This window comes from Lolium rigidum, chromosome 2 (genome assembly GCF_022539505.1).
Source record: "Lolium rigidum isolate FL_2022 chromosome 2, APGP_CSIRO_Lrig_0.1, whole genome shotgun sequence".
Lineage (NCBI taxonomy): Eukaryota > Viridiplantae > Streptophyta > Magnoliopsida > Poales > Poaceae > Lolium > Lolium rigidum.
Window position 1 is genome coordinate 30292819 of NC_061509.1, and position 20597 is coordinate 30313415.

At 47.1% G+C, this 20597-nt stretch overlaps 1 pseudogene; it reads left to right on the forward strand.

The window, feature by feature from the left end:
- The first annotated feature begins 591 nt into the window (after positions 1–591).
- On the forward strand, positions 592–4279 carry LOC124689435 (annotated as a pseudogene).
- Positions 4280–20597: the final 16318 nt, after the last annotated feature.

The following is a 20597-nucleotide window of genomic DNA, read 5'->3' on the forward strand; positions in this document are numbered from 1 at the left end:
AAAACTCTATGAAGTTATTTTCACAGGGACGACATCGATTTACACAAGAACCTGTGTGTTATTTTCTGTTTTTGTAAGGATCTCGTAAGGGTTGGATATCTTTAATATATGGCGTTGGCCTTTTCGCAAAAAAAAAATTCAACAAAAACTTGACGGTGCATGACACACTCTAATATCAACTTAACAGTTTTTTGTTTGGACTTTGGTATCTTCTAAACTCAGTTTTTGAATTTTGTGAAATAAAAAGAAAGCATATAAGCTCCTCTAAATTCAGATTTTTGTGGCATCGATCATTTTCTTTATCAGCATGAATAGTAATGAGAGCCTAGTACCGTGTGCATCGCACAAAGAACCAACCACACGTACGTCATGTGATTGCAGGAATATATAGTACTGAGAGCACGTTACATTAATTATATTGCTGGATATTAGCCGGCCGACGACTTGACATGGTTGTACATTTCCACGCTGTGAACTTGCTCGGGTTCTATAAAGACCACCTAAGCGTACAACAAACCACTGTGCCCGTAGCTGTGAACTGGCTCGCCAACCAAAACAGCAACCACTAAACTAATCAAACAAGCGATAGTCATGAATCTGGTGACCGGCGCCATGGGCTCCCTGCTGCCCAAGCTAGCCGAGCTCCTCAACGACAAGTACAAGCTGCAGAAGGGCGTTAAGGAAGGCGTCAGGTCCCTCGAGAAGGAGATGAAGAGCATGCACGCAGCGCTCTGCAAGGTGGCAGAGGTGCCGCGGGACCAACTCAATGAGGAGGTCAAGCTCTGGGCAGGGGAGATGAGGGAGCTCTCCTTCGTCATAGAGGACGTCATCGACAAGTTCCTGGTGCGTGCCGATGATGGCTCTAAGCCCACCGCCAACTCGAAAGACGTAAAGTCGATCATAGAGAAAATGGTCGGCTTATTCACTAAGGGGAAGGCTCGCCATGAAATCGCCCACGCGATCAAGGACATCAATAAGCAAGTCCAAGAGGTGGCTAACAGGCGTGGAAGGTACACCATCAACGATATTGTCGCTAAGTCAGCAGCCGTGACGCCCATCAATCCCCGCCTTGGGGCTCTGTACCAGGATGTGACAGAGCTTGTGGGCATCGCTGGGAAAAGAGATCAAGAGCTAATGAAGTTGCTCTCGGATGGAGATAGCATGTCCAAGAAAAAGTTGAAGATAGTCTCCGTTGTCGGGTTTGGAGGTGTGGGAAAGACCACACTTGTCAAAACGGTTTATAACCAGACGAAAGGAGATTTTGATTGCAGTGCTTTTGTTGCTGTCGGTCGAAATGCTGGCGCAAACAAGGTTCTCATGGACATCCTTCTTGATCTTGGGATGTACGAAAGTCAGTTCACCATTTTGGATGAAAGACAGCTCATCAACAAACTCCAGGAAAGTCTTGAGAACAAAAGGTACGTACTCCCTCCGTCCACAAATAGGTCCACAAATAGGTGTACATGCGGGTTTTGCAAGATAAATTATGAAGTGGAGTGAAAAATACATTGAGAAGATGCATCTCTCCTCTTTAATTCTTTCATCTCCAATGAGCTAAGTGCACTTAGAAAACAAGGAGAACATGTGCTTAATATTATTGGTTTTGATTTTCGTGCGATGAGAGAGAAAGAATTTTTGCTACTCCCTTTGTCTCGGTTTGACCATTAATTTAAGATAAAGTTTGACCATTAATTTAAGATAAAGTTTAAGATAAAGTTTGACCATTAATTTGGTCAACAAAATATGAATTATATGTCTACAAAATCTATATCATTAGATTTGTATTTAAAAAAGGTTTCGAATAATATAACCTTTTAAACATATATTTCATATGTAATTGACCAAAATAGTGGTCAAACTAATTTTTTGAACAACATGCGCGCCTGTTAAACCGAGACGGAGGAAGTATTTTAAAGTACATTGGAAAGATACGAGTATACTCTTTTGTGAACAAAATTTAGAGCTAGATGTCCACTTATTTGAGGACGGAGAGACTATATCTCAACTGTCAATCAATTAATGATGGCAACAAGCTAACGCTGATAATTTATTCCACTTATTAATTGTGCTATAATGTGTAAATGATGAAGTTACTGTCTCGATTCAAGAAAGTTAATGTCTACATGCAATCTATTAATTATTCTAAAATTATTATAGGTACCTCATCGTTATTGATGATATATGGGACGAAAAATTATGGAGACTTATAAACCGGGCATTCTCTAGCAGTAACAATTTCAGCAGTCGTATAATCACCACAACTCGTATTGTCAGTGTATCTAAATTATGCAGCTCATCTCCTGATGATTCAGTTTATCAAATGGAACCTCTTAGTGATGATGATTCCCAAAGGCTCTTCTATAAGAGGATATTTTCTCGTGAGAGTGGATGTCCCCATGAATTAGAAGTATTGTCCATGAATATTTTGAAGAAATGCGGTGGAGTGCCATTAGCCATCATCACTGTAGCTAGTCTTTTGGTTAGGGATCATCAGGTAAAACCAGAGGATGAATGGCATGTTTTGCTCGAGTCTATTGGCCGTGGACTTACAGATGACCCTAGTGTAGAAGAGATGCTGAGTATACTATCGTTTAGCTATTATGATCTACCTTCTCATCTGAAGACATGTTTATTATATCTAAGCATGTTCCCGGAGGATTACGAGATTAGAAAAGATCGCTTGATATGGATGTGGATTGCCGAAAGTTTTGTCCAATGTGAAAAAGTAGAAACTTGCCCCTTTGAGATCGGAGAATCTTACTTTAATGAGTTGGTGAATAGAAATATGATCATGCCTGTATATGGTGATGATGGCACATTAGTAGCTTGCAATGTACATGATATGGTTCTAGATCTAATTTCTTCCTTGTCAAGCGAGGACAACTTTGTTACTATATTGAATTATACTTGTGATAGCATGTCTTCTCGGAGCAACGACCGCAGGCTGTCTCTGCAGAATGCTAGGAAAGGAGAACTTCAAACCAGGCCTCTCGAATCTGTGAGTATGTTACAAGTGAGGTCGATTGCTACATTTCAACATGCTATTGGTCTAATGCCATCTTTCTCGAGCTTTGTTGTTTTACGTGTATTGGATCTGAATGGATGCAATATTAGTGGTCATAATCATCTAAATCTTCGGGACTTGGGGAGTTTATTGCACCTCAAGTACCTTGGTCTGGCCCAAACCGGAATTTCCGAAGTCCCAGAGGAAGTTGGAAAGTTGCAGTTTTTGCAGGTGCTTGATGTGAGTAGAAATGATGATATGGAACTGCCATCGACTATTATTAAGCTGAGAAGATTGATGTGTCTACTCATTGATTATGACCACAAGACGCTTCCAGATGGACTGGGAAACCTGACATCAATGGAAGTGTTGAGTGAGATCCATGGCGACTCTCTAAGCACCGTGAAAGAGCTGGGCAACATGGAAAGGTTGAGGAAGCTTGAAATTCGGTTTTATAATAATCTGAGCTTGGAGTTGAGGAATGCTCTTGTGAAGTCGCTAGGTAAAATGCCCAACATCCAGAGTTTAAGAATTGAATACAGAGCTCATGTTTTTGAACCAATGATTCTTTTGGAGGAACGTTGGGTGCCCCCTCGAAGTCTCCGGGAATTTGTCACAACCGGAATGATCAAATTCTCTAGACTGCCAGCTTGGATAAAGCGGAATCCCTTACATATGTTGCAGCTCTCCAAGTTACAAATCACTGTCGAGGAAGTGCGACAGGAGGATCTTGACAACCTTGGAAGGTTACCGGCTCTTCGTATTCTTGACTTGTGGAGCCTCCGCCAAAGTTGGCTGCTACTCGTTGGCGCGGATGGGTTCCGTTGCCTGACATCATTCAAGCTGCAATCCTGGTCATCACCGGGCCAAGTCGTGTTCATGCCAGGGGCCATGCCCAAGGCTGAACGAGTTGTGCTCCGAATCAGTTTGCAGGTCGCAAAAGAGGAAGCAGCTGGCAACGGTGGTGATCGTTTTGACCTGGGCATGAGCAACCTGCCGTCCTGCGGAAGGTCGATGCCAAATTCTTTCGCTCGGGAGTGACGGTCGGGGAGGCCAGGCAAGCGGAGGCTGCCCTGGAGAACGCACTCCGTGCCCATCCTAACCGTCCAACCTTTGGCATCGACTTCGTTCCTGACATACCAAAAGGTACGTGATTAAAACCCAATGGTGCTAATTTCCTTTCCCCAATGCTTTTATGCAAGCATGTCTGATTTTCTTTCTTTGGTAGACGCTGGTGACGACGACGTCTGCTCTGAGTACGATGTGTCCGACTGAGGGACTTCAGGTTACATACTAGCCTATTTCTTTCCCATTTAAATATTCTAGAAGATAGATATGTACGCTTTTTTTTCTCATTCCCATAACCATATATTGCCATGCTTATATTTTGTGACACATTATTTTTTCCTATGTATAGGCTGTCATTGTTTAATGGAGATGCACGTCTGCAGACCAGACCAGACCAGACCATCCATCAGAACGTGTTATTACTCGCTGAGCTTGTTTCTTGGCTTAGATTAAAAAAAGCGGAAAATGCAAAAAAAAAAGTCTTTGGTAGTTCCATTTATATGTGATTCTTAGTTCCTCGCTCAGTATCACTCCTCTGTTTTTTTTAAAAAAAGGCTACCATGCTCTTTTATTTTTCTTAATTACTAGTGATTATTTCCCAAAAAAGGTAAAAATATTTTTGCTTTATTTTGTAGCATGTACTCGTATATTGTCTCAAGAAAAGAAAAAAACCCAAAAAATATAGGTGTTAGCTGTACTTTATGGTATTTACTAGTTCTATAGGAGTATTTTCAATGTGTTAGTTTTATTTTTATTTGGGTTTGGTCGTTGGGTGGATTTTTAGGGTGTGGGAGGTTGGGGAACTCCGCCTATGATATTAATGTTAAGTTTATGCTTAATATTACTGCATAGCCGGTCCCAAGCCCGGAAAAAGGAGGAGGGTCCGACCCGATACATCATGATGTTTATGCCAAAAAAAATCATGAGTTTTGCTTGAAAATTGCCCTTTTTTCATTCATCCAATTTCTTTTGTGGGTTGTCGCCTGATTGCCGCATCATTCATCATATAGTTGAATGGACCAAATTTGTTCGGTTTTCAACATTGCGTATCTGCCCGACACTTTGGTGAATATTTGGTAGTGAAGTACTCCCACCATCCTATGAAATTTGTCTTAGATTGGTCTAAATTTGGATGAATCTAGACACTAAATAGTGTGTAGATACATCCAGCTCTTTGCAAATCTAAGACAACTTTCATGAGATGGAGTGAGTAGCTAGAGAGAGAGACATGCAGAGGACAGAGGAGACATTTGCAAGCCTCATCCACAACTAAGGCAAGACGTCAGCCAGCTATGTCCGCCGCCTACGACCGCGCAGCCGAGCTCCGAGCGCTGGATGCTACCTTCTCCGGCATCCATGGGCTCGTCGACTCCAGCATCACGCACATCCCTCACATCTTCTGCGTCGAAGAACCACCGATCCGGAGCCCACTGTCCACGCCGCTGGCCAAGAAACTGTGGCATCGTCCGCAGCGACCACCGTCCCGGTGATCGACCTCAACGGTGGCCTCCCAGCTGTGGGTGCGGCCATATGCATCGCCGAGGCGCAGTGGTGGTTCTTCCATGTGACGTGCCATGGCGTGCCTCTTCAGTCGATGGCCGCGGAGGTGGGTGCGTGGAGGGCAGCGACAAGGAGCCCTACATACATGAGCCGGCAAGGGCAGTGAATTACCACTGCAACTTCGACATGTACCAGTCTAGAGTTCTCTCGCTATCTGTACGTCACCACCGAATGTTCTCATAGTTCGTAGAATTTACTTCTATCCGTTCAGCTCTCTCGCTATCTCTACCCGTCACCAGTGAACTTCTTGCAAGATTGAGTGTGAATCTCTCGTGGAATTGTCCACTCTAAATAAGGAAAAACTGATATTGAGTTTCTAATATATATATGAGAGTGGATTTCCTGCCACTGGGGGTAGCTGCACACCCAGGCATCCACCATACGATGGACAGATGAGATGATGGCCACCTTGATGTGGTTAATATTGTGTTGACTCATCGGTTGCTAACAACCTCACTTATAACTCAAAGCTGACTAACGCCATCTATTTGCATTGGATACCAATGATTTCATCCTGTTGTGTGATTCTCAACCAGCTTACTGACATTGCCAACTAATTTTTCATGTGGCTCCTTTTCGCCTTTAATCAATCGTTGCTATCGAGACGTACACCATCATGATAATTTCTTCCAGCGGCCATCCTATGTGCACCATACGAATTATTTTCTCCTGTCAAACGGCGGGGATAGCTAATGCGGTTCAAAATCTCGCAGGGGATATTTCCACGGATGCACAGTCCTCTTCTATAAATATCGTGGTCAATTGTTAAAAAGAAAATTATAGTCCATGGGTCGTGCAACTTAGCGAGAGAAATATAACTGTAATTATGATGTACGCGCTGGACATCAAAATAACTGCCATACGACGAGGTACGCGCCGGACAGCCCATGGTTACAGTGTACTCCATCTTTAGTTTTATTTTAGTATGGCATTTGCGAACTCCATCTTTAAAATGAATCCAAAATAAAAAAAGAAAAGCATGCATGTTGGCTGCATAGTGTAAGCAACAGATAAAATGATACCAATACGAAAATCTCGGGTGACCAATGTATTGGAGATGACTTATATAGACTGCCGGATGTCTACCTCACAACTCACAACTCATCCGTACGGCGCACCTCAATCACCAACAGGAAATAAAAGATGCAGCTCTCTGGCTTGTGTAAAACTCATAGTTGAACCGGGCGGCATATGCTCAGCCCACCTAGATAGAGGCAGCCAGCGAGGCCCCCGGCCTTCATCACCTCATCCCGCGACGGGGCCATAGGCATGGACGGCGAGCTCGACCAAGGGGGTTCACCAAAACTTCTTCTGGTAGTTAACTTTGTACGCCGACATTGAAGTCACTGCTATTTTCTTTCTTTAGATGAAGTAGTTGCTTGAGTGTTCTCCGCCGCCATGTGCCCCATGATAGAAGGAGCGACCTCCTGGTTACCCTCTATCGGCCAGTGCTTAGGGTCCTTCAATCGGCGCTCAATGCCACCCCGTTCATCCCACATAGAGTTCGGCCGGCTATCTGTCAGAATTCAGTTAGTTTTTGGGCGGAGTTCTCGTTGCGAACTTCACTTTTGTAGCAAAAATATTCAATTCATCTGCTTAGAAATTTTTTCACATTTATTGATTTGAATTTCCAAGAGAAGTTTGCTTCTTTTAATCCCAAAGTTCTTCTCCTTTAGTCGAGGAGTTCATATTTTGTCGCGAAGTTTATCCGGCTGTGAGCAGTTTCCCATGAAAAAATATAAAAAATAAAATTGTGTGCTGGCTATGGTAGTGTACTGCTTCTAAGAGTTCATTTTAGTTTAGTAATCATTTGAAGTTCAGTTCAATGTTTCTTATGAAATTTTAGTTAAGTGTGGCCGGTGCCCACAGACTGCAGCCGTGTGTGTCATGGACTGAGACATCTTCGGCAGTTTAGGCTTGGGGCTTCAGCTGTGTGCTCTGCACCGGCACGACTTGTTCTAGTTCTTGGCAGTTCAGTGCATAGCTGCCATGTATCCGGTACAAGGGGAACGAAGGACGGAAGGGGACGAGAGTCAGAGGCTGCAAAAAATAGGGGACAATAGGGGTGCACATCGCTAGATCAATTTTTTTTCATCGGGGACGCGATCCCATCAGTTTCAGTACAGTGAACCCGGTAAGGTACTGTGGGTCGAGGATCATGAACCTCTACTAGTTGAGATGATGACCCCAAACACGATATAGTGTTAGAGGACATGGATCAACCATATGGACGAAACTAGTGATAAACGATATTCAGTTAAAGTTTACAGCAAGAGTACTCAACAAAATACTTGACTGAACACGAAAATTTGAAATTCTAACGAACGAAAGTAGCAAACTGATTGACTAAGGTGACCGGACGTAATCACTTCAATAGCAGCATCCAAGTGACTATCATCTTCCAAGTTTCTTCCAAGTTTCACCAACAGACAAACTCATCATGTACCTTCAACCAAAAAAAACTATTAGTGACCACAAAGTACATAATTATTAGTACACATAGGAGCCAATATATTACAGAGTGTTCCAAGTCCTCCCAATTTTCTGTGGTGGTTCAGCTGCTTCATCCTCCAAGCTAGCCCAACGCAGGTGCTTAAGCTTTAAGCTTGAATCCTCCAACAAACTATTAGCAGGCTGAACATCCCACTTATAATATGGACCTGATTTGTAGCCCACTGAAAACCTTCTCTTAAGACGCTCGTTTGCACGAATGTAGACAAGCTTATCAGCTGTCTTTGCATTCAGCGGGTTTCGCTTTACACTATGTATCAATGAGCAGGTACTCCAATTTCTTTCAGCATAGGAGCTACTTATTGGCTGAGGCAATACTTTCTTTGCCACCTCATTTAAATGTGAAGTTTCTGAACCATAATTGAACCACTAAGCATATTGCCCATTTTTTCATATATATATCACCAGATTTTGGACCTTCTCCATCGCTGAACTTGATTACCATGTATAGTAGTTTTGTGATATCAAGGATGATTTTAATATCATCCCAAAATGTCTCATCCATAATATTTTGGCCAAACACGTTTGTTGCTGCTCTTGTTTGTGCATCACAAGCCTTCACCAAGTCCTTCCACTTGCTTTTGACGACAGTAGTTGTAAGTACCTCTCGGACATCCATAAGTGTTTTAAGAAAAATATAATGAGATGCAAATCTCGTTTTTGAGCACTAGTAGAAAAAGGGGCTTCTATACCACCCCATTAGTCTCCAAAATATTTGAACCGTGACTAATGGGGTCTTTAGTCGCGGTTCTGTAGGCGAAGCGCGACCAAAGGTCTGGGCCCAGCGTGCTCAGTCGACAGCTGGTGGACGGGTGGGCCTTTAGTCCCGGTTGGCCTGGCCAACCACGACTAAATGTCCTCAGTCCTGACCCGAGGGCCTTTAGTCGCGGTTGGCCAGGCCAACCGGGACTAAAGGCTCACCCCTATAAATGCTCCTGCAGCACTTCACTTGTGTGTGTGAGCAACTTGGTGTTCCACTTCTATTGACAAGGGGTTGTGGGTTTGGCTTTGATCCTCTTATGCACACAAGGTGTTCGATGAAATGCCCGAGAGCATGATATGAAGTGTTCGAGCCACACTTAAGCTTTCTCACTTTTTTTCCTCCTCGATCGTGGTTAGCAACTTGAACCTTTCATGTGTCATTGATAAATATGCATGTGTAGTTCATAGTTTAATTTCTAGCTAGTTAGTTTAACAAATGCATGATGGTACTTTATATAATAATAATGCAGATGAATCGGCAATGGATGTACGGTAACCGACTCTCGGTCGAGTTCACTACGGGTTTGAATGATTTCCTCACAGTGGCTAATGCGAACAAGCAGGGTTTTTTTTGTTATATGTCCATGTTCTGAATGTAAGAATAAGAAGGGTTACTCTTCCTCAAGAGTCGTTCACGTGCACCTGCTTTGGCACGGTTTCATGCTAAGCTATAATTTTTGGACCAAGCATGGAGAAAGAGGGGTTAGAACGGAAGAAGATGAAGAAGGGGATGATATCGATGACAACTATCCTGATTATTTCGGTGATACTTTCATGGAGGATGTTGAAGGAGGGGAAGCAGAAGGGGAAGGTGAAGGGGAAGGTGAAGAAGAGGCACGTGATGAGCCCGCTGATGATCTTGGTCGGACCATTGCTGATGCACGGAGAGGAAGCGAAACTGAAAAGGAGAGGAAGAATTTGGATCGCATGTTAGAGGATCATAAAAAGTCGTTGTACCCAGGATGCGATAATGATCAGAAAAAGCTGGGCTGCACACTGGATTTGCTGAAATGGAAGGCACAGGAAGGTCTATCTGACACATGATTTGAAAATTTGCTGAAAATGATGAAGAATATGTTTCCAAAGAATAACGAGTTGCCCGCCAGTACGTACGAAGAAAGTAAGGTTGTCTTCCCTCTAGGTTTAGAGGTTCTAAAGATACATGCATGCATTAACAACTGCATCCTCTACCGCGGTGAATACGAGAATTTGAATGAATGCCCGGTATGCACTACATTGTGTTATAAGATCATAGGAGATGACCCTGGTGACGATGCTGAGGGCGAGAAACCCAGGAAGAGGGTTCCCGCCAAGGTCATGTGGTATGCTCCTATAATACCACGGCTGAAACGTCTGTTCAGGAACAAAGAGCATGCCAAGTTGTTGCGATGGCACAAAGAGGACCGTAAGTCGGATGGGGAGTTGAGACACCCCGATGATGGAACGCAATGCAGAAAGATCGACAAAGAGTTCAAAGATTTTGCAGCTGACGCAAGGAACATAAGATTTGGTCTAAGTACAGATGGCATGAATCCTTTTGGCGAGCAGAGCTCCAGCCATAGCACCTGGCCCATGACTCTATGAATCTACAACCTTCCTCCTTGGTTGTGCATGAAGCAGAAGTTCATTATGATGCCAGTGCTCATACAAGGTCCAAAGCAAACCGGCAACAACATCGATGTGTACCTAAGGCCATTAGTTGATGAAATTTTACAGTTGTGGGGCAGACCTGGTGTACGTGTGTGGGATGAGCACAAAGAAGAGAAATTTGACCTACGAGCGTTGCTTTTCGTAACCATCAATGATTGGCCTGCTCTTAGTAACCTTTCGGGACAGACAAATAAGGGATACAATGCATGCACGCATAGCTTACATGAGACTGAAAGTATATATTTGGGTAATTGTAAGAAAAATGTGTACCTGGGGCATCGTCGATTTCTTCCCCGATATCATAACTTAAGAAAGAAAAGCAAGCATTTCAACGGCAAGGCCGGCCGAAGCCTGCAGAACGTACTGGTGCTGACGTATTTGATATGATCAAGGATTTGAAAGTTATCTTTGGAAAGGGTCATGGCGGACAATCAGTTCCGCAGGGAGTTGACGGGCACGCACCCATGTGGAAGAAGAAATCTATATTTTGGGAGCTAGAATACTGGAAAGTCCTAGATGTCCGCTCTGTAATCGACGTGATGCATGTTACGAAGAATATTTGCGTGAACTTGCTAAGCTTCTTGGGCGTGTATGGGAAGACAAATAATACAAAGGAAGCACGACAGGACCAGGAACGTTTGAAAGACCCAGAAGACCGGCATCCGGAACGGTTTAAAGGTCGTGCCAGCTACGCTCTTACCAACGAAGAGAAGGTCATCTTTTTTGAATGCATGAGCAGTATGAAGGTTCCGTCTGGCTTCTCATCGAATGTAAAGGGAATAAGAGCATCTCCACTCGTGCCCCCGTCGAGGCCCCCGGCGAGCGTTTTTTCCATCCGGACGGCGAAATTCGGCCCAGTCGCGCCCCCGGTTCCTCGTTTTCGCCCGGATTTGGCCCTTCATCCATCCGGCGAGCCCACGCCACCCCTGCCCCCCGGGGAGCGCTCGGGGACTCCGGACGAGTAAAAGCGGGAAGGGCCCGATCTCGTCGGTGACTCGACGCACGAACCCCACCGCCACGTCGCTCAAAATCTCCCCCACCCCTCGTATCTCTCTCGCCGCCGGCACCACCCCGCCGGCTTGTTGCCCGGATTCCGCCGCCCCTCCTTCCCCACCTGCCTATATTCCGTCGTCTTTCGACGACGGCCTATCCGGCTGCTCTTCCGCCGGCCTGTTTTCCGGCCTCGCTTGCTCGTCGTCGCTCGCGGCTCGGGTTGCCTCGACCACACCCGTCGGGTGTTCGTCCATTTGCCTCGCCGGCCATGGACTCGGACGAAGAGGAGGAGCAGATGTTCGTCGAGCTTATGCAAGAAGAGATGGCAGCAGCCCGCCCAAGACGACGAGCACATGATGATCCTTGGTTGCTTGGCAAGCATGTACGCCGGACTGGCAACTCGTCGACGTGGTGGGTCGGCACGAGGTCGCCGGAAGTGCAAGCCGAGACAACGAATGGAGGGCAACTGCATGTTGTACGCCGACTACTTCGCCGACAATCCATTGCACGGTGAGAGTGTTTTCCGCGTCGTTTCGGGATGAGCAGTAAAGCTATTTCGCAAATTGTGTATGCCATCCGCCACTTTGATCCCTACTTCGGATGCAAGGCGGATTGCACCGGTTTGGTTGGATTTTCGTCACCTGCGAAGTGCACGAGTGGCTATGAGGATGCTGGCGTATGGAGCTCCCGGTGATACCGCGGATGACTATCTTCGGATGGCGGAGTCCACCGCCCTTGATTGTTTCTACCGGTTCCGTAGGGCCGTCATAGCAGTGTTCGGGGACTATTACTTGAGATCACCCACTCGTCGAAGACACTCGGAGGATCCTTGCAACAAATGAAGCTAGGGTTTTCCGGGGATGCTTGGAAGCATTGATCGCATGCATTGGCAATGGAAGAACTGTCCGTTTGCGTGGCGTGGAATGTACAAGGGTCACAAAAAAGGCTGCACTCGTGATACTTGAAGCAAGTGGCTACCCATGATCTTTGGATTTGGCACTCTTTCTTTGGTATGCCCGGATCCAACAATGACATCAACGTCCTAAACTGCTCCCGGTCTTTTCCAAGCTTGTTGAGGGTCATGCTCCTCCGGTGGACTATGTGATCAATGGTCGGCACTACAACAAAGGATACTACCTTGCAGACGGTATCTATCCAAAGTGGGCAACATTTGTGAAGACTATCTCCAACCCTGCCACCCCTAAACTTTGTGAGTTTGTCAAGAAACAAGAAGCTTGCCGAAAAGACGTCGAGCGAGCATTTGGTGTCCTCCAGCAGAGATTTGCTGTCGTCCGGTTCCCCGCTATGACTTGGTCCAAAGATCGGATGTGGGAGGTGATGAACTGCCGTGTGTGCCTACACAATATGATTATTGAAGATGAGCGAAAGCATCCGGTTCCTCCGGTCGAGCAAGAAGCACCATATGAGAGAGAGGGTCCTCTTGCACGGCCTAATCACCGGTGCCTCCATCATGGGCCGCCTTCTTTGCTATGCGCCAGGAGATTCGAGACTCTACAATGCATCGCGCTGCTGCAAGATGATCCGGTGGAGCACATATGGAGGCTCCGAGGCAACGCCAACGCCGACGCCAACTAGTCTGTCTTAATTTGTTTGAAAAATTGTCAAATTGTGTGCTTCATTTGTTTCAAGCACTTGTTAAACATTGTACCGATTATTGCCGAATTTGTTTCAGCAATTTTCGTACTCTTGTTTGCCGAACTTGTTAAATTTTATGTTGAATTTGTTTGAAATATGTCAAATGGTCGAGGTTGGGGGTTTCTCGCCGGGGACGGCTGGAACTTCGGCGCTCCCCACGCCAAATCTTCATCCAATCCGGACGAAAATTTCGCCGGATTTGGGCGTGGGGAGCGCCAACGAGTGGGGATGCTCTAATAAATATGGCGGACCAAAAGTTCCACAACCTGAAGTCTCACGACTGCCACGTGATTATGACGCAATTGCTTCCGATTGCTTTGAGGGGGCTCCTATCGGAAAATGTTCGAGTAGCCATTGTGAAGCTATGTGCATTCTTCAATGCAATCTCTCAGAAGGTAATCAATCCAGAAGATCTACCACGGTTACAAAACTATGTGGTCCAATGTCCTGTCAGTTTCGAGTTGGTGTTCCCACCATCCTTCTTCAATATTATGACGCACCTCCTAGTTCGCCTAGTCGAAGAGATTTCCATTCTCGGTGCTGTATTTGTACATAATATGTTCCCCTTTGAGAGGTTCATGGGAATATTAAAGCAATATGTCCATAACCGTGCTAGGCCAGAAGGAAGCATCGCCAAGGGCTATGGAAATGAGGAGGTAGTTGAGTTTTGTGTTGACTATGTTGCTGACCTTAAGACGATTGGTCTTCCTCAATCGGGGCACGAGGGGAGACTAAGTGGAAAAGGCACGATCGGAAGAAAATCAACAATATGTATGGACGTCCATTCTTTGACTGAAGCACACCACATAGTTCTACAAAATTCCAGCTTGGTGGCTCTGTACTTCGAGGAACACAAGAATATTTTACGCTCGAACAACCTGGGGAAGCCTGAATCCTGGATTACAAAGGCCCACATGGATACTTTTGGCGGTTGGTTGCGAAACCATTTAATGAATGACAATGATGTTGGAGATCAGCTGTACATGTTAGCCAGGTCACCATCTTTGACTATATCGACTTTCCAAGGGTACGAGATAATGGGAATACATTTTACATGATCGCCCAAGATAAAAAGAGCACCAACCAAAACAGTGGTGTCCGCTTTGATGCACCAACCGAGAATGGGAAAAAGGTCACATATTATGGTTACGTAGAGGAGATATGGGATTTGACTATGGACCCTCCTTCAAGGTCCCTTTGTTCCGGTGCAAATGGTTCAAGCTAACAGGAGGTGGGGTAAAGGTGGACGAGCAATACAGAATGACAATGGTGGATTTCAACAATCTTGGTTACCTTGACGAACCATTCGTCCTAGCAAAAGATGTCGCTCAGGTTTTCTATGTGAAGGACATGAGTAGCAAACCGAGGAAAAGAAAAGATAAGAAAACGAGTACATCATGCGATGATCCAAAGCGCCACATAGTTCTTTCAGGGAAAAGAAAAATCGTGGGAGTGGAGGACAAGATAGACATGTCAGAAGATTATAATATGTTTGGTGAAATTCCGCCCTTCAAAGTGAACACTGACCCAATCATTAGGTTAAATGATGAGGATGCTCTATGGTTACGGCACAATCGTAAGCAAGGGACACAAGGGAAGAATGATGTGTAATAATTTATTGTACCAAACTTTGTTGAGGAAAATTTGTTCCAAACTTTGTATGGATCATATGAATTATATTATTTGTGATGTGTTTGGTGTCCATTTTCGAATGATTCGATTGATTCGAGATACCACTGATGATACATGAAATTTGAACTACAGCCAATGATGTGAAGGACATGCCTAGGCCTATGAGTACATCTTGGAATGTTGGAGTGATTTAGTCATACTCCTGCCTAGGCCTATAATATGCATACTCGTAGTCTTCGTAGTCGCTGCTGTTGTACTGGTAGTAGTCGCCGTCTAAGTTGCCACCGTCATCGTCGCTGCCATCGCTATCGTCGTCGCTATCGTCGGGCGGCGCTCGTGGCTCGAACCTCGACTGGTACTTAGGGTAGCGCAGGCGGGGGATATCGCCGGCCGTGATGTAGTCCATGACGCTCTGTAGAGTCCCGCCGCCCCACCATAGCCGACGGCCGGCCTCGTGGAAGTTCCCAGGAGGCAGACCGTCCTCCTCATACCTGGCGAGCGCCCTCTCACGTCGATTGATGAAGAAGGCGTCCCAAGTCTGCTGGTTGTCGGGATGCCAACGGGGATTCATCCGCTGCTCCGGCGTGAGGTCGAGGTAGTAGTGGTTCGTGATGGCCGCTCGACGCGCAGTACCCCGAGGGACGGGAGGGACCGGCACACCTCCGGAGCTTAGGCTCCAGCCGTCGGGGATGCGGTAGCCCGGTGGGCAAGGGTAGTTCGAGGCGCAAAGCTCCTCCACCTGCTGGTAAGTTAGAGTGGGTACGCTGGAAGCCATGAGAGAGTGATGAGAGATTGTAGAGATGTGATAATGCTGGCCAAGCCGGGCTACATATATATAGTGAGAAATGGCGGGAAAAAATGTGGGCGGGAAGACAGGAGGCGGGAAGATAGAGGCGGGAAGAAATGGCGGGAAGAAGAGAAATCCAGAGCTGGTCATCTAACCTTTTAGTCTCAGCTGGTGGGTGCAACCGGGACTAAAGGTGGTTTTTATGTCATCTAACAAAACTGTCGGTGGGATAAGGACGTCTGGGTAAGCTTTAGTCCCGGCTGGTGGGTGCAACCGGGACTAAAGGTGGTTTTTGTGTCATCTAACAAAACTGTCGGTGGGATAAGGACATCTGGGTAAGCTTTCTTCCCGGTTGGTGGGTGCAACTGGGACTAAAGCTGTCGGCAGGATAAGGACGCGTGGGTGGACACACTGCTCGATGAGATAAAGCATGTAGCGCACGACGCCCTGTCGGAGGAACAAGACAAAGCAGAAGCGGCACCGTGCCTATAAAAGGAGCATTGATACTCCTTGGCAAGCAGACCAACAAGCCAACCTAACAGGTAGGGAGAGTTTCATCCCCATTGATGGAGGAAAGGGTTGGGAAATCTCCCATGCCGCAGCTTCTCGAAGATGTCGTTGGTGCACACACCCTACAGCATCTTCGGAAGTTGCGCCTCGGGAAAATTTTCCTGCAAGCCCGTGAAAGACTCCATCTCCTCTAACAGTGTTGGGGAAAGGGTTGGGAAATCTCCCGTGTCGCAGCTTCTCGAAGATGTCGTTGGTGCACACGCCCTACGAAATCTTCAGATGTTGCGCCTCGGGAAAATTTTCCTGCAAGCCAGTGAAAGACTCCATCTCCTCTAACAGTGTTGGGGAAAGGATTGGGAAATCTCCCGTGGCGCAGCTTCTCGAAGGTGTCGTTGGTGCACACGCCTACGGCATCTTCGGAAGTTGCGCCTCGGGAAAATTTTCCTGCAAGCCCGTGAAAGACTCCATCTCCTCTAGCAGTGTTGGGGAAAGGGTTGGGAAATCTCCCGTGGCGCAGCTTCTCGAAGATGTCGCTAGTGCACACGTCCTACGGTATCTTCGGAAGTTGCGCCTCAGGAAAATTTTCCAGCAAACCCATGAAAGACTCCATCTCCTCTAACAGTGTTGGGGAAAAGGTTGGAAAATCTCCCGTGGCGTAGCTTCTCGAAGAAATGGCGGGAAGCGGGGGCGGGAAGACATCAGGCGGGAAGACAGAGGCGGGAAGATAGAGGCGGAAAGAAATGACAGGAGGCGGAAAATTATTTGTATTTTATGATTTTGAAATGAATTAGTTTTATTTTTTTCTGAATTTTTTGATAAATTATTTGTATTTTTTGATTTTGAAATGAATTAGTTTTATTTTTTTGAATTTTTGATAAATTATTTTTATTTTTATGATTTTATAATGAATTCTTTTTATTTTTCTGAATTTTTTGATATATTATTTGTATTTTTCTAATTTTTAAATGAATTAGTTTTTATTTTCCTGAATTTTTTAATATATTATTTGTATTTTTGTTTTTTTAGGAGAGAGAGAGGATCGGAGAGAGAAACACACCGACCCCACGCGTATACGGAGGGGCGGCGAGTGTTTCTCTCTCTCCTCTCTCCGCACAACACCGACCCCGCGCGCGCGCCGCTGTCGACACCGTCGTCGTCCATCGATCGCCTCGAACGCCGCCGAACTCCTTGAACACCGCCGAACGCTAGCTGCCGCCCCCTCGCAACCCTCTGGCCGCCCTCTGGCAGCCCCCTCGCCACCCTCTCCGTATACGTATGCGTTGGCCATTCGGAGTAGTTCCGCCACCACGCGCGTCCTCACGCGCCACACTAATGTTTATACAATTAGTTTTTACAGATTATGTTTCTTTACTAAATTAGTTTTTCCTACATGCATGTCTTCAGGAGTGACATAGTCTGCCTCCGGCGGGTATGCCGCCACCCAGTCCACCTCTGGCAAAGAAGCAGAAGCAGGGGGTTACGAAGGACAGCAAGGCAACCCCCTCCTGGCCTATTAACCCGGAGCCTTATGTACCTAAGACCACAAGGGTACCAATGCCATCACCGAAACCTCTTCTCCCGAGACCTTGGGAACTTAGTGTCAAGGAATCCGACGCGGCCACGGCTGCTCACCATGAGAAATGGAAGGCGGAAGTTGTTATCACCAGAATTTGACCGGATCAGAGGTGGGCCGCGATTGGAGATGGGCTTGAAGAATATACATAGAAGAATTACATGAATCGGCCTTCCATACCAAGTTTGGGCTAGTTTGCCCGTGTATCTGTAACATAGTAGGATACGTGTCGTTTAGAAGTTAGAGTTTAACCCGTGCACGGTTAGGTGCACGCCTGAATTAGAAAGTCCCCCGGACTATAAATATGTATCTAGGGTTTATGAAATAAACAACAATCACGTTCACCACAAACCAATCTCGGCGCATCGCCAACTCCCCGTCTCGAGGGTTTCTTCCGGGTAAGCACCATGCTGCCTAGATCGCATCTTGCGATCTAGGCAAGCACACGTTTATTCGTCGTTCATGCGTTGCTCGTGCCGAAGCCTTTTTGATGGCGAGCAACGTAGTTATCATAGATGTTTTAGGGTTAGCATTGTTCTTCGTATCATATGCTATCGTCGTGCGACCCTTAGGCATCTAGCCGCCCTTACACCTATCTTGGGTGTAAGGGCGGCACCCCGCTTGATCATTGTTTAGTAGATCCGATCCGTTATGATTGCTCCTTGTTCTTCAAGGATTAGTTTAATATCCGCATCGTTAGGCCTTACAAACGGGTCGAAGGATCCAAGTGGCGCGTAGGGTGTAGTTTGCTAGCCCTAGACAGGATGTTCCGAGGATCAACTTCGTGTTGGTTTTTAGGCCTTGTCTAGGGTCGGTTTACGATCACCGTGCGTGGCCGCCAGTGCTCGATCACGAGTAGGATGTTCCGATTATGCGGTGAAAACCCCAAATCGTAATAGGTCGCTTTAGCTTTATCTTGATCAAGCAGGACCACCATCCGATCGTACACCTCGTACGCATCATGGGTGGATCGGCTCTTTGAGCCGATTCACAGGACAACCTGAGAGCCGATCGAGGCTCGTATTTAATGTTTACGTGTATGCCATGCAGGAAACTAAGCGAGGCATTCTCCAACACCTTCCTGACCGGGTATAGGTCAGGTGGCACGCCCTTGCATCAGCATCGGACGTGCGTGCCGAAGGCTTTGCGGGCCGTCGCTCGGAGGGACCGGGGCCAGCCGCAGTCCTGGGAGATTCCCGGCTCTACGGTGTTGCCCGTCGCTGCCCGCCGGTGGGTTTCTGACCGCAACACATTCTGGCACGCCCGGTGGGACAATCTTCGACATCAACCGCATCGCCATCTACATCTGAGATGGCGGAAGGCACTCCGGTCAAGTACGAGGATCTGACTGAAGAGCTCAAAAAGAAGCATGACGAGATCAAAGCAGTCCTCGAAGCCGACCTCATCGGCTCTTTTCACAGAACCCGCTCACATGGCATCAGGTGGAAAGGGTTCTCACCTGAAGGCACGCTCGATGGAGTGGACCTATCCACCCCGTCAGAAGAACGCACCAGGTCGCTGCGTTAGGAGATCAACTTCATGGTGGCTCATTCGCTGCACCGCCACTCTGAGAGCCTGGTGAACACTTTGGAGCGTGTCGCTCTGCGCGTGATCCAGGAAATCATGAGCCATCGGTATTCTCCGTCGGGACCAGCTCGGGGACTTACCAAGGAGAGATGCCACTCCAGTCCCGTCCACCGCCGCCGTTCGCGTTGGCAAGCATCAGAAGTGCCGAATTCATCGGCATACGTCGTCTACAAGATCGGTGGTGACCCTAGTGACTACCAATTCTTGCATGAGGCGCCTAAGGAGATCCCGCACGGATACACGTGCGCATACGTGCCGGACTGCAGTAGCTGGGCGCTCTCGAACCAGGCTGCAACAGCAGGGACTTCTGGAACAGCAGGAGGAGCTTCGGGAACAGATCTTGAGAAGCAGACGTGGCTAGCTAAGTATGCCACTCCGACAAACCTCCGTAGCTCAGCTCCTGCAGCTTGGCTTAGAGCTGGAAAAGCAAGCATGGCTGGCTAAGTATGCCACCCCGGCGAATCTTCGCAGTTCGACGCCCGCAGCCATCACCGCGGATCAAATCTGTACAATCTGAAGGACCGGTTCGGCATGATGCCGAAAAGGAGGACAATCGGCTATTCCAAGCCGTACCCCAATGAGTACGAATTGATCCCACTACCACCCAAATATCGGCTCCCCGATTTCACCAAGTTTAATGGATCGGATGGTTCCAGCTCCATCGAGCATGTGAGCCGATATTTGGCACAGCTGGGCACGATCTCAGCATCAGACGAGCTGCGCGTGAGGTTCTTCTCACAGTCCCTCACAGGATCGGCTTTCGGGTGGTACACCTCTCTGCCACCAGACTCAATCCGGACTTGGAAGCAGTTGGAAGAACAGTTCCACATACAGTACCACTCAGAGGCTTCCGAGGCTGGTATTGCCGATCTAGCACAAGTACGACAGAAGCGCGGGGAAACAGTGGCGGAATACGTCCAGCCGCTTCGAGACCGTTAGGAACCGATGCTATTCGGTTCATGTAAGTGAAAAAGAAGCGATCGAGTTGGCGGTGGTGGGTCTCTCATCATCGATCAAGGACGTGGCCTCCCAAGCGGACTACCCTTCACCGGCGCACATGGTGCGTAAGCCGTCAGCATATGAACAAGCGCCACCCGGATGTTTACCAGGATAAATTCAAGCGTGCGGTGGTCCTGGTTGAGGCGGACGAAGATGAAGGTGCTGCGGGAGATCAAGAGGTAGCAAGTGGCCGAATGGGCTCTGGGGCAAGCCCCGTGTCCCGTAAATGGGTTAAGCCACAAGGTCCTCCAAAAGGGTTTGACTTCGACGTGACCAAAGCCGAGCAGCATTTTCGACCTCTTACT